A 26,107-nucleotide genomic window follows, 5' to 3' on the forward strand; every position below is an offset into this window, starting at 1 on the left:
TGCTTCATCATATGGTTCTTCCCGTTCCGCTGCGGAACGGTGCATGCTGCGACCTACGAGAAAGTAGGAGCACTGACAGTATTTAGATGAATTCAAATGAAAAAGTAGGAGTGGGGGAGTTTCTAGGAGGAATTAAAATTACCTGGCTATTAGGTAAAATGCTATTTATTTGCACCTCTATCCAGTATGATTAAAAAGAGGTGGAAAAAGAAAACTCAATGGGATGATGTCCTTGGGTTTTACTGGTCTACTAGTTTAGAAGCTCTACCCCAATGCTTTTCTTCAGGACCAAGAATGTTGAATCCCTGATACCATTACTGTAATCTTGAAGCTCACTGCATGCTAATAAAAATATATATAAAAAGTAAATCGCAAAACATACAGCACCTAATTGGTGTTATTACTTAAAAATTTTCAATGGTACATGAAAGAAAAGATTTAATAAGACATGGCACTATGGCCATGTTGCACTTGTTGTGTTTTTTATTGAGCACTACATCATAGTGGACATTGGTTATACATGTTTCTGCTACAATAACTGAGCACTTCTAGTGATACCATAAATCTGTGAGGCACAAAACTCATATACATTCACAAACACACAAATATACTCTATTTTTCATGATTGACAAAACAACATATATGTTATAAGCTTTATTAAGGCATAATGAGTCCAAAACGGGGGAGAGGGATGCCTGTAGTCACACTCTGTATAAGAAAATGAAAGGTCACAGTGAGCATCATTCAGTCAAGCATGTCCATGAGGGAAAAAGAAAGTAAAACGGCTTCTTTGTACTTACTCCACCAAGTCTGCTCCCTCGCTTAGGGAACACTCCCGCCCATGACTCGTAGGATGCTGACCAGTTGTGCCAGCACACACTAAATCTGCAGAAGCCAGACTGACGATGGCATCCTCATGTCTATAAAATACTAGGACACTGACTGTCAGAAAACAGCCGCCCGGAGCGGAACAATTTCCTGGTGCGCCCACCCAATGCTACGGGTTTGCATACTGTAAATTAATCCCGGTTGAGGGATCATGCCTTTTCTGTGCTTTGTGAGCTGTGGCAGAAAAATTGAGAAAGCTAGTATTCTTAAAAATTAAAAAGCTGTTACTCTTGAAAAATATATATTCATACAAATTAGGGAAGCTAGAAGGGACAAAGCAGGAAAAGGATCTATCTACATAAATCTAGGTGGGGAAGAAAATGTAGAAAAATACAAAACAGGTAAGAGCAGTGGAGAAACTGTTATGTCTTTAATTTTTTATTATTACCAAGTGTGTATTAGATTCATGATGTAATGTATTCGCAGGTGGGTGTATTTCTTTAGTTAGAAAAGAATATTGCAGAGTATCACATGAACTGGCCCGAACCCGTTCCTTGCCTCTCCTACGCTAATTACATTGGCTTCCAGTCAAGAAACGGGCCACCTTTAAGATGTGCCTGGTCTTTAGGTCCTTGCATGGATTGGGACCGGCTTATCTGACTCATAAACTTAAACGGTATCACCCTGCACGCCAGCTCAGATCCAGTAATCGTAAGCTGCTGTGCTGCCATAGAATTAGAAAGGTAAAAATGGAAGGTCGTGCCTTCTCCTATCTGGCATGTAAACTTTGGAACGACCTCTCTCTGAACAAATTCGGAAATGCCCGAATCTGTCCCAATTTTAAAAAATGCTCAAAACTTGGCTTTTTTAAATCGCTCCTCACTCATTGCCTGTCTTTCTCAGGCGCCGAGAGATCCCCTTGGGGATGATTCGCGCGCAATATTAATGACTTAGTAATAGTAATAATAAATAATAGTTCAAACCTCCTTTATGTGTCTTGAGCCTGAAAACCCATTTTTCAAACAAACAAACAAACAAACGTGATTCTTGGCTTACTTGTTCAAGGATTACCCATTTTAAATCTGCTACAGTATGCTCTCTCCTACAGTATGCTCATGTTCCATGTAGTGTACTGACATATTTTTCGTTGCTCAACTGCATTTGAGATTTCTGCGGTATTCACAGATTCTCATCTTGACTTTTCGTGTGGTCATCCATATGATATGTAAATTACAAGTGCACGTGATCATGTATTCTATTAGTTGGCAGTTGCAGCTAGTGAAATGTTGTAGTTCCCAGAGGGTATTGTTTTTAAAAGTAATCATCTTGGTTGTCTTGGTAAGGTGGCAGACACTGCAACTACCGCAGAGGTGATGTCCTTTTACTGAAATAATAAAACCTTGATTAGCTCTTATTTCATTGGTTATACATGGTCGTATGTGTACCAGCATGTCAAATAGGCTACGTCCCCTCTTGCGCGTGAACATGGGTTTCAGAAACTTTAGGTTCCTGCCATTCAGCGTGCACTGGCGCGTGTTTACAGTTTTACTCACTTCATTGGATGCGCTACTGTAGGGTGGGATGCCTGTTGGCCTGTCTTCTTTTGCTTTTGGAGGTGGGATTTCTAGTAGTGCCTCCATGTGAATGTTTCTGGCTCATTTCCTAGCATGTGATACTGTTTGTGAGGGTATTTTCTGGCTTTTAACCTGGAGGCCAGACCCTCAGCCTCTCTTTTGTAATCGCTCAGTTTTGTGCAGTTGCATTTGAGTCTCAAGAATTGGCCAAATAGTAGATTTTCCCTGAGTTGTCTGGGAAGAAGGCTGTAAAAAGAAATCAAGCAGTTTTTGGCGGTAGTTTTAAAAGTGCGTGGTTGTATTTTTAGAATCCCCTCTTCCGGGTTGATGTTCAAGATGGGAATACTAGCTCTCGTTTTTAAATGAAGACGCAAGATCGAGTGAGCCGTCAGGGATGGCAGCTAGAGTGCACACCAAGCAGACGTGGTGAGGCGACCATCTGGAGCCGGCATGATGACATAGAAGCCCCGACGTACCCCTCATCAGACCGCCTGGGTGGCACCGGTGGGTCAAGGCAGGACAGACCAGAAAACAGCGGCGCTCCCGGCGGCGAGCGATGCAGACCTGGTGAGCGAGTGGCGGCCCGGCAACGGCCTGAACAAATTGCAACGGTGGGGCTGGGAGGCCCACACAGGGACACAGAGACATCTGGCTTGTAACAGGGTCGATCTGGCCTGCGGCCCAGGGGCCTGGAGGAGCGACGGGGAGGAGATCAAGGGAGCAGCAGAGTGGCCCTCCTACCGACTAGAGGTACACCAGGTGACCAAGAGCCCACCACCAGGGAACAGCAATAGTGAGAAGTCCCTAAGTAGCTCATAACGAAAAGCCTGCATAGATCAGCAAACAGTGGCGCTCCTGAAGGTCAGCGATGCAGCCTTGGGGAGCTGGGGGAGGGCCACCGACGGACCGAGTAACTCACACAAGCGAGGCCGGGAGATCCACACATGGAGGCGGAGGCAACGTCGAGTTTTTAGCAGAGCCCCCAGGCCTAGAGAAGCGACAGGGAGGAGGCCGAAGGATCAGGAAGAGCAGCATTTCCCCGGCCTGAGACATACCATAACAACCCAGAGCCCATTATCGGAGCACAGCGAGAGCGGCGTGCCGGGGCCTGCGGGCAACCGGGACGTTGCGGCGCTTAGTGGGATGTTAGTGAGATGTTCAACAACGTCACCCCTCTAGCATCTAGCTGAGCAAACGCCTGGGGAAGGGCAGGACCCCATTACTGCCTCCCCATCCCAGCTCCTTGATTTCCATGACAAAGCTGCTCAACGTAAGGTGCGCTACTCAACTGCACTGTCCACCAACCAACACAAGACAGGGGGTGGTGAAATAGCACTGGCTAGGAGTGTCACAATCCTAGAAATGTCTACTGGCAGCAGAATGAAGGACAGGTATATTCCTCTAAATGCCCAATTCGCTACCTGAAAATCCCCCTTCCAGAAACCCACATCAGAGGCAGGGGGGCAGAAGAGATAGAGGGTCTGGTCAGCCGTTCCTTCCTGGAGTCGCTCTTCGCCCCCACCGGGAAGATCTCACCCCCATTAAGCGGGACTTATTGGATGACCTCAGGGAAGTGCCCCGGTATCTGGACTCACTAGGGTAGAGAGTCAACACTTTGGAAGAACATGAGTCCAGCAGGGACGAAGAGTAGAGTAGAAGGCCTCCAACAAGAGGTCATTCACCTGTGTGAACAGAACCTTGACCTCCAAGTGCACACAGAAGACCTCGAGAACTGATCCCGGTGCAATAACATACGCATCAGAGGCATTTCGTCCGGGACAGAAGACACAAACTTTGAGGCCATGGTGACCGACCTCTTCCGCACACTTTTGGGGGAACCAGCAGACTTCTGCATCAAACCTGACTGCACGCACAGAGTGGGGCCTCGGAGGGCAGCCTCGGCCCGCCAGAAGACATAATAACTTGCGTACATGACTCTCAGCTTAAGAAGCGAATTTTACACAGTTGCAGATATGATCCTGCATTTAAATACAAGGGCCGGAAGCCCATCCTCTACCAAGACTTAGTTGCGTCAACTCTGTTGAAATGCAAAGCATGTCACCACACACCTAAGAACTACTGGCATCTCCTGTGTTTGGGGTCACTGGTTCAGATGAACTTTTCCCTACAACAGAGACCTTTGGCAGATACACTCAGTGCTGAGGCCTGTAAGCTCCTGGGTATCGAGGCCCCCTCGGTGGAGAAACCACAACAAGATAAGATGACCAGAAATCACTGAAGCGGCCATGGATGGACGATGATCAACCCCCCAGCATACAAACTGCCCCCTGACCCAGACACCAATGGCTAAAGAACAGCAAGCAGTTTTGCCAACCCTTACTGGGGATCCTCCTGATGAACAATCGCAGGAATAAACAGGAGGAAATACTGGACGCTCTGCAGATCTCTCTTCTTGGTTCATTTTTCATGCCTGCTTGGGACTGATCCTGGGCGGGAGCTGGGAGATACTGGCCACTGGTACCCGTTCATCATTTACTTTTTTGGAGCACAATGCTCCGGACTGTAGTTCACTGCATGATGCTTGTTCCCTGGCTCATGGGTTCCCTACCAGGTTCCACAACTCCTGATCCTTAATCTCAGGCATTGCTAATCACAGTGTGTGTTTTCTTGGCTTCTGGGTATGCCCTTGGGCGCGACCTCCCGGAATGCACTAGCTCCTTGCTTATCTTTTGATACAGACTCGTACTCACATGTTAATGAACACTAAAATTCTTACGCTAAATGTAAAGGTGCTAACAACCGGATCAAACGGAGGGCTATCTTATCCTATCTAGAGCATAAATGCCTGCTACAGGAAACCCACCTCCTGCCTAGGGACACATATAGACTCAGATTGAGGGCTTTCCCACATCAATACTTTTCCTCACACACAGCTAAAACAACTGGAATTGCTATCCTCATTTCCGAAACCTTTAAGGGAAAGGTGGGCATGAAACTGGCCAAGATTAAGGGGAGACTTCTAGCTCGTTCAGTCACCATCAACACACACTCTTGGCTCCATATATGCACCTAATGAGGGACAAGAGGCATTCCTTTGACGGGCAGTGATGGACCTAACAAACTCACCAGATAAGCAACTCATACTAGGAGGAGACATAAACATTGTTTTGGATAATCAATTAGCCAGTTTGGCGCAGAGATTGAATCCCGTTCCCATTCCGACCACGCCGCACTGATGCTTACACTGGAGATACCCCTCAGATTGACCATCCTACACCTGGAGGCTGCACAATACACTTTTACATCGCCTGGAGGTGATACAATGACTCAATAAGACATTGTAAGAAGGCTTGACTTTAATGACACCCCTGACACTTCCATCACTACGCTCTGGGAAACACTTAAATTAGTCACAAGAGGGGAATTGATTGCTACCTCCGCAGTGGATAACAAAACCCAATAAGATAAGAGAGAGGGCCTTACTGAGCAAGTGCAAGAGTTAGAACCCGCCCATAAATAGATGGGGGCCCCTCGGATTTGGCGACAGCTAGAGGCGACACGTTCGCAACTCGCTGGCCTAGATTTGAATACACTGGAATATGCTACTCATAGGCTGCGACACTCCTTTTATATAGGGGGACTGGTGCGGCCACCTCCCGGCTAATAAGCTGTGTGCCCAGCGCCAAGCGCCTACTGTTCACACACTCTTTGATGAGTCTGACAAAGAGGGCTTGAGAGGGGCAGATATAATGTCAGCGTTTAGGGATTTTTACGAAAAATTATATACTGCTCAACATCTCTCAGAACAAGCCACCCTCACTTATCTACAGGGGGCAACCCTCCCCAGACTAACACTGGAACAGGCAACCAGTCTCGATAGTCCTATATGTGTAGAGGAAGCGATAACAGCTGTAGCCTGCCTCAAGCTTCTTAAATCCCCAGTCCCTGATGGGTTCTCCGCTATTTTTTATAAGACTTTTTGCACCATCTTAGCGCCTATTCTCTCTAGGCTTTTCAACACGATAGGTGAATCCTATGACATCCCTCCACAATGCTTATGGCCTCGGTTGCAGTACTCCCAAGACCTGGCAAGGATGCTCCACATTGCGCCTCTTACAGACCAATATCTCTTTTAAATACAAACTTAAAGGTCTACACTGGGATCTTAGCAGCTAGGCTGGGACCGATGGTGCCAGGATTGGTGTACCCGGGTCAGTCTGGCTTTGTGGTCACCAGACAATGCAGCAACAACACTCGGGGACTCGTTCACCTCCTTGATAAGGCACAGCACCAGAAGGCGGAGCGAGTGGTGTTCTCGGTTGATGCTGAAAATGTATTCAACCGGGTGCATTGGAAGTACCTGGAGACTACTCTCACACGGTTTGGAATCAGGAACCCCTTCCGCAAGTGGATATTTCGCCGCTATAGCTTTGAGGAAACTTTCTACTTACAAAAACACAGGACAAGCATGGGCATCACTTTTGCGCTGAGTATTTCTGTTTTCTACATGTTCCACCTTGAGAAAAATAAAATCTTATGCCCCCATTATCCATACATCGTGCACATAACACTTTGTAAGTGCTATAATGATGAAGTTTTGTTCCTATGGCAGGGTGATGAAGAAACTGCTTTGGACTTTTTAAGATGGGTCAACAGACAAAATGAATTCCTGAAATTCACACACACCCTTTCAAAAACAGACTAGTATTCCTGGACTTAAACATCATCCTGGAAGAGGGGGACCATAAAAACGACCTCGCACTTATAACCTATAGCCAAAAACAGTTTGCCTTCTTTTGACAGCTTTCATCCCAGACACCTCTGGGAAAATCTACCCTTTGGCAAATTCTTGAGACTAAGATGCAACGGCACAAAATTGAGCAATTACAGAAGACAGGCTGAGGGCCTGGCCTCCAAGTTGAAAGTACCCTCACAAAATTGTATCAAATGCTATGAAACGAGCCAGAAACAATCACAGGGAAGCACTACTAAAAATCCCACCTCCAAAACGAAAGAAGACAGATTAATATGCATCACAACCTACAGTAGTGCATCAATCATGTGAGTAAAATTATAAACAAGCACTGACGCACACTGAATGGTGGGACCCTAACATTTTCGAAACCTATGTCCTCGCACAAGAGGGGACATAGCCTATGTGACATGCTCGTACACGCCTGACCATGCATAACCAAAGAAATAAGAAATATCAAGGTTTTATTACCCCAGTAAAAGGACATCACCCCTGCATTAGTTGTGGTGTCCACCACCTCACCAAGACCACGAAGATGATTACATTTAACAACAACACCGCCTGGGAACTATGGTATTTCACTAACTGTAGCTCCCAGCTAGTAATATATATTAATCACATGCCCTTGAAATTTACATTACATAGGGATGACAACACGCAATTTTAAGACGAGAATCTGTGAACACTGCATCAATCTCAGATAGGGTCGAGCACCGACAAAGATGTCAGTATACTAAATTATGCGCGTATCAAGAGAGAGAGAGAGGACTAGAAAGCTAGTCTGAGTCCCCGTGGTTTATATGTGTTATCAAAAGAGACTAGCTTAAATATGACCAATATTGTTAGGACTCTGATTAGATTTGTCATGGGCACCTCGTTGGTGAGTTCATGAAGCCCTCACCCACCAACCTGGTTGGTGGCATGCTTCATCATCGGGCCCACCCAGTGACACCTAATGTGTCCCGGGTGTGCTGCGACGCCTGATTACAGCGGAGCTGGTATTTTACTGAGAGTGCAGTGTGAGGTGTAAAATGAAGTGTGAGTTAAAACGGCTTGGCGAGGGCCCCAGTACCCGAGGGTAAATTAAATTTTAATAACTGGGCCCACGTCAGCGGTTAAAATAAGGCTTGGGGATGTTTAAGGGAGGCGAGTTACTACCTCCTACATCCTACATCCATCAGTTGGTCGACATGTTTACTCCAGAGTACGAGGACGGTGCAACAGGTACAAGGCAGGCTCTGACCAGAAAAGCTGGTCAACCCCTTACCGCTTCACTCCTGGAAGCATTGGCTGCAAAATCTAAGTGCATATATGATAAGGGAATCCCCCCTCCCACACTTAGAGAAACACCTTAGTGAGTGTAACACATAGCCTGGATTACACTCCTTTTTAACCTGCACTACACTCTATTTTAAAAAGGTCCTGAGGAAAGCCAGATTTAGTTTAAGGCACTGGCTGAAACATGTCGACCAACTGATGGATGTAGGAGGTAGTAACTCGCCTCCCTTAAACATCCCCAAGCCTTATTTTAACCGCTGACGGGGGCCCAGTTATTAGAATTTAATTTACCCTCAGGTACTGGGACCCTCGCCAAGCCGTTTTAACTCACACTTCATTTTACACCTCACACTGCACTCTCAGTAAAATACCAGCTCCGCTGTAATCAGGCATCGCAGCACACCTGGAACACATTAGGTGTCACTGGGTGGGCCCGATGATGAAGCATTCCACCAACCAGGTTGGTGGGTGAGGGCTTCATGAACTCACCAACGAGGTGCCCATGACAAATCTAATCAGAGTCCTAACAATATTGGTCATATTTAAGCTAGTCTCCTTTGATAACACAAGTATACTAAATTAAACACGAGCATACTATGAGAGATTTAAAATGGGTAATCCTTTAACAAGTGAGCCAAGAATAACATTTGTTTGAAAAAGAGCAACAAAGTGTTTTCAGGCTCTAGACACACCTAGGGTGTTTGAATGAAGACATTCCCTGTGGCCAGTTCACGTGATACTCTGCATTTTTCTCTTCTGACTAAAGAAATACACCCACTCGCGAATACATTACATCATGAATCTAATACACACTTGGTAATGATGAAAAAATCAAAGACATAGCAGTTCCTTTACTGCTTTTACCTGTTTTGTATTCATTTTACCTTTTTGTAGTCTTCTGCAAATTTTTTGCCACCTAGTTCAATGTAGAAAGATCCTATTCCTGCTATAAGTCCATCTTAGATTCTCTATTTTTTCGGAATATTTATATTTTTCAGGAATACCAGCTTTTTAAGAAGACTAGCTTTCTCATTTTTTCCACCACAACTCGCAAAGCACAGAAAGGGCATAATCCCTCAACCGGGATTAATTTACGGCACTCGAATCCATAGCACTGGGTAAGCACACCAGGAAATTGTTCCACTCCAGAGAGCTGTTTTCTGACGGTCGGCGTCCTAGTCTTTTATAGTCATGAGAATGCCAATGTCAGTCCGGCTTATGCAGATTTAGTCTGTGCCGGCACAACTGGTCAGCATCCTCTGAGCCTCAGGCGGGCGTGTTCCCTGAGCAAGGGAGCAGGCTTGACGGAGTAAGTACAACAACGCTGTTTTCCTTCCCTTTTTCCCCATGGGCATAATTGACTGAATAACGCTCACTATTACCTTTTTTTTCTCATACAGAGTGTGACTACAGGCGTCCCTCTCCCCCCGTGTTGGACTCATGATGCCTTAATAAGGCTGTAACATGTATGTTGTTTTGCCAATCACGAAAAATAGAGATATATGAGTGTGTTTGTGAGTGTATACGTGTTTTGTGCCTTACGGATTTATGGTATCACTTGAAGTGCTCACTTATTCTAGCAGAAAAATATATCACCAATGTCCACTATGGTGTAGTGGTTTTTAAAGCACAACAACAACATGGCAATGGTGTCATGTTTTAGTAACTCTTTTCTTTCATGTACCGCTGCAGATTTTTGAAGAAATAACACCAATTAGGTAGTGTATGTTTTGCTATTTACTTTTTGTATATATATTTTGATCAGCATGCGGTGAACTTCAAGATTACAGGAATGTTATCAGGGAGTAGACATACTTGGTCTTGAAGAAAAGCCTTGGCGAAGGGCTTGAAAGTTGTTGACCAGTGAAACCCAGAGACATCATCCCATTAAGTTTCCTTTTTTGCCCACGTTTTAATCATACTGGATGGATTTGTGAATAAATATTATTTTAGCTATTTTTAATTCCTCCTAGAAACCCCCCCCACTCTTTTTTTCCATTTGGATTAGTCTAAATACTATCAAGGCTCCCACCTACTTGTACGTCGCAGCACACCCCATTCCCCAGCGGAACAGGAAGAACCCACTGATGAAGCATGCCACCAAGGGGGAAAACCTAGTGGGTGATTGATTTTAAAGACATTTTTCTACCTCCCAGAACATCTTTAGGGTAAGAAAGAAGTTTCTAAGGACTGAGCGACTCTCTTGGGCTTTCAGTAGTGGCACAGGGGCCAAATGCTCTAGGAAATCCACTTAAGCTATTATTGATATGTTTTGCTACTAGCAAAGCAGTCAAGAGTGCTTGTTTGGTTCTTTTGTAACTTTTGCACCCAAAGTAATACATAGCCTAAAGTATCACCGTAATAAAAGTTGTGACCTATTGGACATTTTTGTCTACCTGCATCTTATGTTACATTCAGTGCATTAATTTGGCAAATTTTCACAGTTTTTGTATGGTCCTAAAATGTTTTTAAATCTGGACACAGTAACACCTTCGCAAAGGCATTCTCCATTCTGTAACATTAGCATTTCAGCCATTGTGAACACTATTTAAATACTTTTAACTTACCATATGGTCTTCCATATCAAGCATTGGGAAAGCCAATATGTCTCACCTATGCAAGATCGATTGGCTTTGTTAGCCATTTACTACAGCAGCGCTACTTTAGTGCAGCATTACTGAAAATAAAATAAAAAAGCGCTATAATGTGGGCAACACTGGCTGTGTCTTACAGTTTTTACATTACTTTTAGCCATTCGCAACATTGCTAAAAAATATTAGGAAATCCAATAAATTTCACATAGGCAAGACATATTGCCTTTGCCTTTGCCAATGCTTTTTAAAAACTTTTTGCCTAAATTGCACAACTGCTCACCACGTTACAACTTACAACAAAAAAACTGCTTATTATTAATCACAAAGGAGAAACCTATTGCATTTACCAGTGCTTGATTTAACTGAAAAAAAGTTCAATAATATGCCAAAGTAGTTTAAGCCATATGCACATCACACCAAAAAGTAAAATGAATGCTTCTTTTTTAGGTTTCGTCTGGCGTTCACTGCGCAGCAGTGTCCCGCAGGCGAAATTTTTTGACCTCCAGTACTGGGGCTTTAAACCGCCTCTCTCTTCCATTGGCTAGCTCCATAAATGGAGGCTAGCCATTGGAAGAGAGATGTGTCACTCATTGTGGGAGCAGATTCGTGGGCGTTTCTGTGTTTTTTAAGCTCCGGCCCTTTTCTCCGTCATGCAGTGGTGGGCGTTTGTTTATTTAATTTTTTTCTCAAAGGTTTGTTTTTGTCATTCCTCCGAAGATGGCGCCCGGGCAGTAGCTTTCTTGCGAAGCTCCGCAGTGCCGTCTTGAACCAGCGGACGTGGACGCTCCGGGATGCCGGTTTGAAACTGTCGAGTTTGTATATTCCTCCTGTAATGTACCTTTTGCTACCTCGTGTATGCCTTTGTTCCTCTGTGTCTGGGTGGCATCTGTACCCGGTGTCCGGCTCTTTCTTGCATCACGGCTGTGGCTCTCTCGCCTTCTCATCGCGCTGTGTGCTCGGGTACGTGGGTTTGAGGACCGGAGCGTGTGTACTACTCCAGATGGCTTTAATATTCAGGGCAGGTTCGTCTGCAGCACTCACTGCCTCCGAGCCATCGGCCTCATAAATCAGGCCCTCTCTGTCTCCAGCACTCCGTTTGCACGTCCCCCCGGCACCTGGAGTGTACGTGCCCTGAAAGGGAAGGCTGGGGCATTGGGGCACAAAGCATGGGTTGCATGGACACTAGGGCCTGATAGTGCACCGTGACAGGGCTGTGTAGGGGGCACTACCAGAACAGCATGGGTGCAGTAGATCGTGATTTGGTAATTGAACGATTGAAAGCGCTGCTGTCAGGACAGATGAGCTCTTTGAGGTTTTTTTTATGGCCGCAGTGCTAATGTCGTGGCATGAGGTGAGGTAGGGTGCCCTTGCAGAGCTGTGTGTTGGTGCAGATCTACAATAACTGGATGGGGAGGGTCCTTGCAGGTCATCGTGGTGTGCATTGACCACAGTTGTACGTCAGGCCCAGTGCTGGGATAGAGATGGAAGATATATGTGTTGGTGTCAGAAGTTGATGGCAGGGAGTGTTAGAGGTCAGGAGTGAAGTGCGCTCATAGATGTGTGTGTGTGTGGATCCCAATAACCGGAAGACAGCATCGGATTGGTAACGCGGGCATTCGGGCAATGCCCGAGGGGCCGATGTCCGAGTGCTGCTGTGGGCCTCTTTTTTTAGCAGTCTGGGGTGGCCATTTGGGCGCTGTCTCCATTGTTCGAATGCAGCCAGCGTCCCAGTAGGTGTCTGAGTGGCCTTTCTAGAGGCAGATGGGTGCACATTACCTCCGTTTAGCAACAGTCAAGAGGTGTCACTCCCTTTGTCTCACTGGCCAACCCATTAATGTGTGCACATACTGAGTGGGGGCAGGGGGCCTGAGTAGAAGTGGCCTTACTTGTTTCACCACTGTAAACTAACGCGTGCATTTTTTTTACCCCGTCCTAAAGTTTTTTTATATGATTACGCCATTGCAGTGATTTGTGTGTGTGTGTGGGGCTCTGTGTGTGTGTGGGGGGCTCTGTGTGTGTGGGGGGGCCTCGTGTGTGTGGGGGGGCTCTGTGTGTGTGTGGGGGGGCTCTGTGTGTGTGTGTGTGTGGCTCTGGGTGTGTGTGTGTGTGGCGCTGTGTGTGTGTGTGTGTGGCTCTGTGTGTGTGTGTGTGGCTGTGTGTGTGTGTGTGTGCAAATGTAATAGGTCTCACATTTGCGAGAGATTAAGCTATTGGCAATGTAAATGACAATGCCATTTATTTATCTGTTTTCAAAACCAACACATAAATAAAAATTTTGTCATTTACAATACCAATAGCTCTAACTTTTGCAAAGGCAAGACCGTTGCTTTGTAAATGCTTGTTTTTTATTGACCCCACTTAAATCTTTGTTTCTATGAGGTATTGGCGGAGCTACTGGAATTGTTCAGCACTGGAAGGCCAAATTATGCTGCATGGTTGAGTAGCACAGCACATTTTGTGACAGTCTTACTTCATTATTTTGTCATTTTTACATTTGTTAACTTTCTCTGGGCTCTATTTGCACCTAATATATAGCAATAAGCAACAGATTGGGGACCAGTCAAGCTTTGCTAAGGTCATTTCACTGCGCGGCAATATGGATCTCTGCATTTTATGTAACTTTTGAAACGTTTGAGCTATGAACTTTTTTGTGCTAAAATCTACAGATTATGCAGCAGATGAAGGATTATATGGCAATGCGACAAATCTTTCATTATGAGAAAAACGCCACTGCCGCACAATCGCATAATTCCAGTGGTCCTGGTAATAAGCTTTAAAACACTACTAGACCCATCTTAAAATCAGCGTTTTCATGAGTTGTCAGCTATTTGAAATATATAAATATTGGAAAGTACCTAGAATATGTTTTATATTTAAATCTGTAGCTGTTCTTCTTGTCTCTACTGTTCACTTTATCATCAAGTCTGAACTCAGCAAGGGGAGAGAGCCTTTACAATGCTGTCTTTACCACGCAATGCCTTTACAAGCAAAGCCTTCCTTACCCATGCCTTTACCACAAATCTGACTTTACCATAAATATAATTTAGGGTTTAGGGCTGGGTAAGGTGATTGGGTAATAAGGGTATTTTTAGGGTTTTGGGGTGAGTAGGAGTATAGGGTGGTTAGGATGTTTTTAGGGCTTAGGGATGGGTAGGGGTATAGGGTGGGAATGGTGTTTTTAAGTTTGGGGCGAGTAGAGGGTATAGCGTGGTAGGAGTAATTAAAAAATGGGGGGGTTGCAAGGTTCCCACTAATTCAGAAAAATGTAAAGATATAATTATTTTTTAAAAAGATGATGGTGTTTTGGGGGTCAACAAAGAAAAACCAAAGGTGGTGATGGACGGAGCGTTGACAATGCAAACACTCACCCCCAGTCAACTGATCTGGGTTTAATCCATCACCGTTCTTTAGCTCACTCAGCCACCCCAGTTCAGACATGGCCATATGCAAATCAGTCTGACCCTATGCCTCATGGGAACAGTTCAGCCCGAACTGCCAAGCCATGTCTTCCCTGGACCGGAAAAAAGCATCCTGGGACCGGTTTCGGATTCATAATCCTCATCAGCCAGGCTATCGTGAATCCAGTGGCCAAATTGCATATGCGTGCATTTTGACGTCACACAATCCTCAGCAAGAGCTTACAAAGTCCTCTTCTCACGACCACTTCAGTGCTCATGTGACTGAAGACAGTGTACAAATTCAACGCAAAAAGTGCTTTTCCTAAAAAGCCAGTTCTGATGGAAGAATTAATTAATGAGCAATTGCCATGCATTTAGATAGGGGACCATTGGGTCAAACCTAAATGGGTTAAACCTAAATCCCAACTCATAATTATAAAAAACCCATAATTGCCCTCCAAAAAATGCCCAAAATTGGCCAAAAAAATGCAAAGGTGTTTAGCAAAGTAATAATTTTTGTGCCGCAAAATTTCCACATCCATGCTTCAAAATCCTAGGAGGTCGGGAAAGTGTGCAGTACAAACACGACCAAGGAAAAGTCGCACATCAATAACAGGCCCACCACTAAAAATACTCAAGGTGACGTGCATCCCTGCTCCAAATCTATTGTGCCCGAAGCATGATGTTAAAAAGGGAGACAGTTGGAGGAGGTCTACTGCAAGCGATCCAATGTGTTGGAACAGTCTGGGAATGCACCAAGCGCTATTCTAAGATGTGGTGGTTTGTCTCCGTTTTACTTCTTTGAGTGATGATGGAATTAGGAACTTTTCACCATGAACTTTGTGCTGTAGGACAGGTGTAGTGCAGACTGAGTGATCGGCACTTTTGAGCGTGTCTTATGTAAGGGACGGAGCTTCAAAATTCATACATTCTCACTGTGAGCTCTTTCTGCCATTTGCAGGTTGATAACAAGCCCCCTATGGGGAAAGCAGACCCGCAGCATACAATTTATAAACATTCTGCCCTGCCATTGAATGTTGCACTATAAACAATGAATGTACATATTACATATTTCGTTTTTTTGTTGTTGTTCGAATTAAAATCAGGGCTAGCTGAGCGGGACGTGTAATCATAAAGATCTGCTTAACGATTAACGCTTGAAAGGATTTTTTCACTAGACAGATTGAGAAAGCAAAAAATTCCCCCAAAGAATTGTTTGGGGTATAAGACAAGTTGGCGTCTCTACCTAAGAACAAATGCATATATGGCGATCAAATGTTTTGCGATATGATCGCAGTAGCCTTCAAAACCAAAGTTATGGAGATCTATAACGCTTTCGAAGACACGCCAACCCACTGCCCCGCCAAGCCACTTAGGAGCCCCGAACCCAAGAGAAACACCCTTCATTGTTTCTCCCCAACGTCATTGGAGGCAGTGGAAAAGTACATGAGGGAAGCCAAGTCGGGGTCTCCTTTCGACCCTTGCCCACCTGCTTTTTTTAAAGAGATAGCAGAAGTGGTGACCTCTGAGCTCACAGAAATCTTCAACTCTATGTTCAGCTCATGCAAATTCCCATCTATATGGAAAGACTCCTCCATCCTCCCACTGTTACAAAAACCCAACCTGTATGTGTCTAACCCGAAGAATTATCGTACCATAGCTCGGCTGCTGCTCCCAGACAAAATAGTTGAAGAAATTATGAACAAACAGTCATCCCAATACATCCAGGAAAACAAATTGCTTGATCATTCTCAGTTTGGCTTCCGTCACGAGCACAGTACAGAAACGGCACTTATTAAAGCCACTGAGGAGATCAGGGCTGTGATGGATAGAGGGGGCACAGCCGCCCTTGTTCTCCTCGGTTGTTCAGCCACATTTGATACTGTGGATCCCAATCTCCTGCGGCAGCGGCTGGAAATGTTGGGGGTCAAGGGAGCGGCACTGGCCTTACTTTCATCCTATCTGAATGAAAGGAGGCTAACAGTGACGTCAGATGGGTATCAATCGGAGCCATATGTCCTCCTGTGCGGAGTTTGTCAAGGATCATCTCTGAGCGCATTTCTCTTTTTTTTAATTTCTTTTTATTTAACAATAAAAACAACAAAGAACACATCAGGTGACATACTCATAGATCTTCCATGTTTCTCAATGACATTCTATACATTCAAAATATTACACAGTTATAGCAGTTGGTGGATCAAGGGGACTCGTGCGCTTCCGCTTCTTCCTGACAGGCTAGTGGAGCACAAATATCGCCGCTGTAGTGATTCCAAGCCTCCCAGACCCTACCCCACTTCCCTGGCCATCCCCTGGCAGAATAGACTGACCTCTCACTAAACATACACCAGTCTAAATCCTCCATCAATTTCTCAATCCGGGGCTCCCCACAGTTGAGCGATATTACGCTTTGCTATCATGAATGCCAACGTTGCCCATTGCGTTTTGTATGTGTTTAGGTTTCCAAACATTCAGGATGCATCTGCGGCCTCTAGCTGCAATTCTATCCCTAGGACCACCCTGCAGCGTGCAGTGAACCTCTCCCCAATATGCTTGTACACCCTGGCAGTGCCACAGTATATGTGTGAACGTCCACAGTTCCCCACATCCCCTATTGCACTCTCCGCTCTCCGAGTGACCCATATGGACCAGACAGGACCCCATTACATATGACCTGTGTAGTATCTTAAGTTGCACCAGTCTCAGCCTCATCTGGATTGCCTCCACCCATGGGGAGGAAACCACCTCCTGCCAGTCCTCATCATTTAACTCCAAACCATCCTCATTCCAGTGTCGTCTTATAATAACTAACGGATCCTCCATGTTATTTATGAGTTTCTTATATATCAGAGAGATGGTTTTCTTGGGAAGATGCCCATCCAACACTCTGTCCTCAAGGGGAGAAACGTCCGGGAGTGTTGTGCCCCTGCGAATGTGTGTGAGCAACGCATGTCGGACCTGGAGGTAACGAAAGTACCCACAGTCGTTCAATTGGTATTGCAGCTTAAGGGAATCAAATGTGTGAATTGTTACCTCCCCCCAAATGTCTTTTATGTGCGTGATCCCTATAAGGTCCCACTTATCAAACCCCTTGGACGTCCATAGACTTCCCAACCTCTCCGAGTTCTAAAGCGGGGTGACGAGTGTGAACTTCCCCTCCCATTTGAGATGCCTGTTGGTCACGTGCCACACCTGGATGGCATGTGCTGTGGGTTCTGTGAGTGGAAACCTGAGGGGCCCGGCATACAGCGCTCGAGTATAGTCACCACCCGGTAGCTTCCATCGGTCCATAGCATATGCGGGGTATTCTGGGGGTCCGTATACCCCGTGATTCACGGCCGCCAATTGGGAAGCCCAGCAACATTTCTTTAGGTCAGGCAATCCTATTCCCCCTTCATACCAGGAAAGGGTTTACCGTCCCAAAGTAGCTGCCTCTGGAGGGCCTCTATTTTCCTAAAGTAGGATGCGGGAACCGGATCCATCGCATTTTGAAGCGCGTACAGAATCCGGGGCAGAGCCATCATTTTAAAAAGCACCGCTCTACCTAACAAGGAGAGCGGGAGAGCCTTCCAGTGCACCACATCTCTTCTAAATAACGTCGGGTGGCTCAGGTTGTTAGTGTAGCGAAGCTTCGAGTCTAGCATAATATAAATACCAAGGTACCTGAATCCTACGGGAGTAATTTGTATCAGGCAGGTGTCCAGAACGACCGGCGGGTCACCCCTGAGGACATAGAGCACCGACTTGGACCAATTTATCGCAAAGCCTGCGTATCTCCCAAAAATAGCCAACACATCCAAAAAACAAATTAGGGACTCCTTTGGGTTGGTAAGGTAAAGCAGAATATCATCTGCGTAGAGTGAGATTGTGTTCTCCCACTTCATTGTCCATCGCATTCCACGTATAGAGCAGTCCTGTCGGACCCATGCCACCAGCGGCTCCAAGGCCAGGGTGAAAAGGAGCGGGGACAGGGGACATCCCTGTCTGGTGCCCCTGCCCAGATGAAAGTCAGGGGACCTGCGGTTGTTCACCACTACTCGGGCCATCGGAGCAGAATATAGCAGGCGTACCCAGCCCGTGAATTCCGGTCCAAAACCCAGTTTGTCCAGCACTGCAAACAGATAGGGCCATTCGACTCTATTGAATGTCATAGTGGCGTCCAATGACACTAGCGCCGCTGGCTCCTGAATTGTCTGGGTCCTACCCAGAACCCCGTGCAGCCGACGTAAATTGAGGGCCGTATTTAAATGTGACATAAAGCCCGACTGATCTGGATGAATCAAGGTATTAATGACTTTGGCCAATCTTGTTGCCAGCAGTTTTACCAGGACGTTAGGTTCCACGTTTAGCAAAGAGATAGGCCTATAAGACGAGCAACATGCCTTGGGCTTGCCTGCCTTGTAGATGACCACTATATTGGCCACTCGCTGGTCATATGGAAGTTGCCACTTGTCCTTGCTTTCTTCAAATATAGAGCGAAGAAATGGAGCAATTTTATTGGATCTCAATTTATAAAGCTCTATGGGAATGCCATTCGGTCCCGAGGCCTTCCCGGAGTGCACTCCTGTGATGGCTTGTGCCACCTCGTCATCTGTGAGTGGGGATTCCAAATAGTCTTGATTTTCGCCCGATGGCATTGGCAACTGGACATCCCTGACCATCTCCCTGTTGTCTGCTTCCGTATACACACCGGTTGAACTATACACCCCACGATAGTAATCTGCAAACGCGTCAGCAATGGCTTGCGGGTCTGCAATATGCTGGAGTTTTCCCCCTGTAACTCTGGCACCAGCCTCAACGCCCATTCCCTCCTTTCGAGCCATGCAATCAGTTTTCCCGCTTTGTCTCCATGCTCATATACTCAGCTCTGAATCTCTCCGCTCTGCGCCCTAGCACTGTCTCTGGCAAGACCACCAAACTCATCTTGCCTTAGTTTCAGATGGTGGAGACCCTCAGAGGTCTCCGCTTGAGATACCTCCTATTCTAGTTTTATCACTTCCTCTTCTGCTTTTTCCAAATCGGCCCGCCGTTCCCTCTTTTTCTCCGCAATTAGAGATACAGCCTCTCCCCGGATGACAGTTTTATACGCCTCCCACAAGGTCTGCGCCGATTCTACTGTGCCCTGATTTTCTTGAAAGTACCTATCCGTGGCCTTAACTATGTTTTTCTTCGTGGTAGGGCCCCTCAAGTGCCATGGATTGATAGGGGCTATCCTGCCTGAATTGACCTGGTCAAATTCCATTTGGAGCCAAACTGGAGAGTGATCCGAGATGCCCCTACCCAGATGCCGCACCTCCCAAAGGGCGTGCGCCTGAGCGGCCGGGACCAGCACGTTGTCTATCCTGCACAAGCTATGGTGTGCGCAAAATACGTGTGTATACTGCGCGCTGCCTGGGTTGCGCGCCCGCCAACCACCTACTAGTCCCTTTGTATCCAGATAGTCAGGGAGCCACCTCTGCACCGGCCTCAGCGTTCGGGCGGGATGTCGGTCTAATTCACCGTCCATTACCGCGTTGAAGTCACCTCCCAACACCAGGAGGCCCAAGGGCAAGGTTAAGAAAATGGAGCCCAGGTCACAAAACGTATCTGACTGTAGGCCAGGCGGGACATAAATGGAAACAAAGGTAACTGTTTTCCCTTCCCACTGACCCGATATACCAATATACCTCCCCCTTTGGTCGGACCATGTAGCCTGGATAGTCAGAGGAAATTAGTATTTTACCAATATGCCGACCTCCCTCGACCCTGTAGTGAATCCTGCATGCGCCACCAGCTTGTAACCCCCTTTATGTAGGGCCATGCACATGTTTCCAATGAGATGTGTCTCCTGCAAGAGTACGACGTCTGGAGAGTGTCTTCTAATAAACTGGTTAACCATCCCCCTCTTTATTTTGTCACCTAATCCATTCACATTCCATCTAAGCAAGCTTAGTCTATTGTTCGACATTAAACAGGTATAGAAACGTTGTAAGCATACCGCTGTCCCCTGATGTTGTAAAAATAACGCAAACTACAAACATTCCCACAAACAATGTGACCCCAAAAACGGGGAGCCCCACTGACCCCACATCCCAACCCCCCTCTCTGCACCCCTGCTCATGGCTTCCGCCCATCCCCAACTGGCAGTGTGCCTGTCGCCCCACACTCTAAATCTACTGGTTAACTAAAGGTAGTAATGAGGAGGAAGGCGGGTGTCCCGTCTCCACCTCAGCCCGAATCAGAATAGTCTCCCCGAAGCAAAGACAGCCCATGAATGTCACATAGTCTACGGGTTAAACAGGGAAATTAGTCGTGGGTCAAACCCCACTACCTGACGATACACAGTAGTCCTGTGAATCTTGTGGCCTCCTTCATTCCTGCTCCTGCAGTTCGCTTCCTCCGCCTCGGTCTCACCCCTCCGGGCCTCCAGGGGGACGGCTGTCAATCCAATTCAATGCCACCTCCGGATTATCAAAAAACCAGGCTCTCCCCTCGACCTCCACCCTCAATCGAGCCGGGAACATCATAGCATATTTCATCCCTCTGTCTCTGAGTTTTTTCTTCACCGCAAGAAAATTCTGGCGTTGTTTCTGGACAGTTTGCGTGAAGTCAGAGAAGAAAGAGAGGGTGGTGTTTTCGTACCGCAGGGGGGGGCCCGAGCGAGCCGCCTGCAGGATCACGTCTCTGTCCCTGAAGTTCAACACCCTTGCAATCATCGGGCGCGGTGGCGCTCTGGGCCTGGGTCGCCCTCCGAGCATCCTGTGTGCACGCCGATGGTGAAGAAGTTAACCAGACCCTTAGACTTGAGGTGCTTGAGGATGAGGTCCTCAACAAACAGGTCCGGGCTGGGCCTTCAGACTTCTCAGGCACCCCAAGGATACTTATATTGTTGCGTCGGGCTCTCCCCTCGTAATCATCTAGCTTTCGTTCGGTAAGGTCACAAGAGGTTTTGAGTTCCCGCTCCTCCTGTTGGAGCAACGCCACATCATCGATTAAACTAACAGTCTTTATATCCAACGACTTGACTTTTTCGTTCACTTTTGTGAGATCTGCCCAGATGAGATTGACCACTATTGTGGCAGTGTCCAATTTGTTGTCCAGCGACTCCTTTTTCTGTCCCAGCGACGACTTAACTCTGTCTATAGCTGCCATTACTTCGAGCAGCGTCGGCTCGACTAGAGGGCCCGAAGAGTCCCCCCCGCTGAATGAACCTGCCTTGAGTCTGTAGGGGAGCCCCTAGACATTGTGTAGCAGTCCAGTTTGTTGGTCTGGATCTGTCTGGTCCCTTTAGAGCACGGGTACTCATAGTAAGGCCCGGGTGGCCGGCAGCGGACCGGCAAGCCTTCCGTGTTGGCCCGCGGACCATGAGACATCGTACCCGTGTTTTCAAAGAGTGTCGGCAAACACTCTACTGCTCTGTGGCGGCCGGGCGATTCATTTGTATCAAACAAGGGTTCCCTGTAATAAAGATAATAAACCCCTAGGTCAAGGAAAAAGCAATGTGTAGGTATCAACCCAGGCGGTCAAGAACAAAACTTGCCCACATAATAGTGATAGGACGCAACAACCTACTTCCGTAAACAAGACAGTTTATTTTAATAAAGCAAAATACATGGAAAGCCACAAAGGCATTCGTGTTTAATTTAAAAATTGGTTTGAACAGAATTATAATACACACAAAAATAATTAAGAATTACAATAAAGACAAATAAAACACAATAATCACAATTTCATAAAACCAAAGACAAAATGTCAATTCTTGAATTAATTATAAAATATGTTGTCGACGCGCGTTTCGGCAACCAGCGCCTTCTTCAAGACAAACAGATTTTCAAGTTCTTGTGAGCTAATACGTAGACACAACTAATATTGTTTGACACGACCTCTCATATCGGGAAAAACCTAGGACGAATTAGACTGATGCGTGTTAAAATGATGCATATGTTTATTTCAATATCCGTAGCTTTTAATTGTAGTCAGGGTGATCTTTGTAGTTTTCTGATATCTCACGAGGTTGTTTACATCTTAGTATTTGCTGTCAAGGATTGGCAATTTGATAGAATTATAATTCCCTGTGTGTCCTTTTTCAAATGGTCAACATATATATAGAACAAGTATGCCTCGCCTCCACTGTCCTGAACCGGCCCTGATAAGTTAGCTCTGGTTCGATTTTTCCGTTTCTCTGAGTGTGTACGTCTATTAAGAAGGGTGGTTTCTTGACGATTCGTGCGTTGCTAAATTGCGGAGATGAACGCGCCAATGCTCTAAAAGTGTACGTTTGTTTCAAGAGATATTTTCTTGTCGAGTCTTGTGCAGCTGGTTAACGAGGATAAACGCGCCAGTACTGTTTAGCTCTTCTACTTGTTCTTTATATATGTTGACCATTTGAAAAAGGACACACAGAGAATTATAATTCTATCAAATTGCCGATCCTTGACAGCAAATACTAAGATGTAAACAACCTCGTGAGATATCAGAAAACTACAAAGATCACCCTGACTACAATTAAAAGCTACGGATGTTGAAATAAACATATGCATCATTTTAACATGCATCGGTCTAATTCGTCCTAGGTTTTTCCCGATATGAGAGGTCGTGTCAAACAATATTAGTTGTGTCTACGTATTAGCTCACAAGAACTTGAAAATCTGTTTGTCTTGAAGAAGGCGCTGGTCGCCGAAACGCGCGTCGACAACATATTTTATAATTAATTCAAGAATTGACATTTTGTCTTTGGTTTTATGAAATTGTGATTATTGTGTTTTATTTGTCTTTATTGTAATTCTTAATTATTTTTGTGTGTATTATAATTCTGTTCAAACCAATTTTTAAATTAAACACGAATGCCTTTGTGGCTTTCCATGTATTTTGCTTTATTAAAATAAACTGTCTTGTTTACGGAAGTAGGTTGTTGCGTCCTATCACTATTATGTGGGCAAGTTTTGTTCTTGACCGCCTGGGTTGATACCTACACATGCCCGGGCGATTAATTCCAGCGAGGCCAGAGTGGAGCTGCAGGGGCGCTAAAAAAGGGTGAAATACAGCAAAGCCCCATTCACATGCAAATGGTCTTTTTAAAGACCTGTGAAGTGCTCGGGTGGGGCTGTGTGTCTGTGCGCGCTGGGGAAGCTGTCTCAGCCTGGTGACACACAGGCAGGGTGGGGTGACAGAGGGAGGTAGAGGGACAGAGACAGAGGGAGGGAGGGAAAGGAAGACAGAGAAATGGAGACAGAGAAAGGGAGACAGACAGAGGGAGGAGGGTGACAGAGGGAGGAGGGTGACGCAGTGAGGGAGACGCAGTGAGGGAGACGGAGTGAGGGAAGGGGTGTGAGGGAAGGGAGTGAGGGAAGGGGGAGTGAGGGAGGGGATAAGGGAGGGAGTGAGGGAAGGGGAGTGAGGGAAGGGAGTGAGGGAGTGAGGGAAGGGGAGTGAGGAAAGGGAGTGAGGGAAGGGGAGTGAGGGAAGGGGAGTGAGGGAAGGGGAGGGAGGGGAGGGAGGGAGTGAGGGAGTGAGGAGTGAGGGAAGGGAGTGAGTGAGGGAAGGGAGTGAGGGAAGGGAGTGAGTGAGGGAAGGGAGTGAGGGAAGGGAGTGAGGGAAGGGGGTGAGGGGGAGGGAGTGAGGGAAGGGGGTGAGGGAAGGAGTGAGGGAAGGGGAGTGAGGGAAGGGGAGTGAGGGAGCGAGGGAGTGAGTCAAGGAGGAGTGACGGAGAGAAGGTAGGCGAGCGAGGAAAGGGGCGTGAGTGACTGAGGGAAGGGAGTTTGGGAAGGGGAGTGAACGAGGCGGAGTGAGGGAAGGGAGTGAGGGAAGGGACAGGAGGGAGTGAGGGAAGGGTGGTGAGTGAGGGAAGGGGAGGGAGGGAGGGAGGGAATGGAGGGAAGGAGAGGTAGGGAGAGAGGGGAGGGAGGGTGGGAGCGAGGGAGAGAGGGGAGGGAGGGAGGGAAGGGGAGTGAGGGAAGGGGAGTGAGGGAGGGAGAGGGGGAATAGGGGGAAGGAGAGTGAGGGGAGGGGGTGAGGGAGTGAGGGAAGGGGAGAGAGGGAGGGGAGGGAGGGAAGGGAGGGAGAGAGGGGAGGGAGTGAGGGAAGGGGAGTGAGGGAAGGGGAGTGAGGGAGGGAGAGGGGGAATAGGGGGAAGGAGAGTGAGGGGAGGGGAGTGAGGGTGTGAGGGAAGGGGAGAGAGGGAAGGGCAGGGAGGGAGAGAGGGGAGTGAGGGAAGGGGAGTGAGGAAAGGGGAGTGAGGGAAAGGGAGTGAGGAAGGGGGAGTGAGGGAAGGGGAGTGAGGGAAGGGGAGTGAGGGAAGGGGAGTGAGGGGTAACGAAGGTTCTAGGCCGGGCCGACTTCGCCAGCTATCTATGCTAACTCTCCTCCGCCATGGTATATCCAGACAGGCCCAGCCCAGAGACATAGTGCGTTCCCAAGCAATATGGTGCGTGCAACCTCCAGCACACGGGGAGCAGCTCAAGCCGAGTCAACGCCGGGGCCCACTGCGGCCCACTGTCCACGCTTCCCCGGCGGTCCCGCTTCCCAGCGTAGGCCCTAGCAATCGGACGGGGGGCCCACCATCACCAGTCACTCCAGTCCAGGGCCCCCGACCACTGCCACTGGGCCCCCACTTCTCGGTAGGCCGCACTGTTCCGGCTCTCCTCCGGGCCCTCGAAAACTTTCCAGGGAGCTCACCAACAGCCACTGACCCCCAGGGCCACCAACCTCGCAGCGGGGTCAAGTGGTGGTTCACAGTCTGGAGAGCCGTGTCTTAGGCACGGGATTTTGCCCCTCAGTGCACACGATATGACTCCCCCGGATGTAGAGGGGGAAACCAAACAAATCTCCACACTCCGCGCACCCCCGAGCCCCCAACGCTCCCCTCTAAGCATTGCCGCGGCCTCACCACACTCCTCTGCCTCGCAGCCTCTCCAGGCGACTCCAGGTCCACAATTCACCGCCGTCGCCCGGGAATTACATGCGAGGGGGCGGGTGGGCCTCTCCGGCACCCCCCCACTCATCCACCTCGCCACCGGCCACTCTTCGCGGCTGCCGCACGTCTGTGGGTTGATGCCGGGGCCAGACCAGCGACTTCCGGTTTGCAGCCCCGGTGTTATTCACTTTCGGCCCGGCCACAGCCCACACTCGAGCCCCCAGGCTCCGGAGGCAAAGGAGGCCGCAGTTAACAGGAGGCGTATCTTAGGCCTCCGGTGTCACAGAAGGGCCGGAGTTGCTGTTGGGAGCACCGCCGATCTCCCGCTACCGGGCGGGAGGCTCCTGGTTCAGGATAGATGTCAGTATTGTGGGGCTGGGGGGCGGGTGCAGCGGAGCCGAGGTCTTACGCGGCCACCTTGGGCCGGCGCGTGGCTCCTCCTCCGAGCCCATCTCTTTTTAATGTCTATGTCGGAACTCGCCCCTTTGATCTGAGAATTTGGTTTTAGCTTGACATCTTATGCTGACGATACCCAGATAGTAGTAGCAGCATACTGACGTCAAGCATCTTCTGCCCAACAGTTTCAGAACTGTATGAGAGAAATAAACAGATGGATGGGAACCCATTGTCTTAAGCTGAACTCCGAGAAGATGGAGGTCATAATCTGAGGTAACCTGCAACCCAGTTGGGACAACCTCTGGTGGCCAGCGGAGATGGGTGAACCACCAAAACCAGCGCAAAAGGCAAAAAACTTGTGAGTGTGGCTTGATAACAAACTAGCACTCTCATACCAGACAAATGCCATCATCTCTGCATCCCAATTTCTTATAAAG

This window comes from Lissotriton helveticus, chromosome 3_1 (assembly GCF_964261635.1).
Source record: "Lissotriton helveticus chromosome 3_1, aLisHel1.1, whole genome shotgun sequence".
NCBI classification, from domain to species: Eukaryota; Metazoa; Chordata; class Amphibia; order Caudata; family Salamandridae; genus Lissotriton; species Lissotriton helveticus.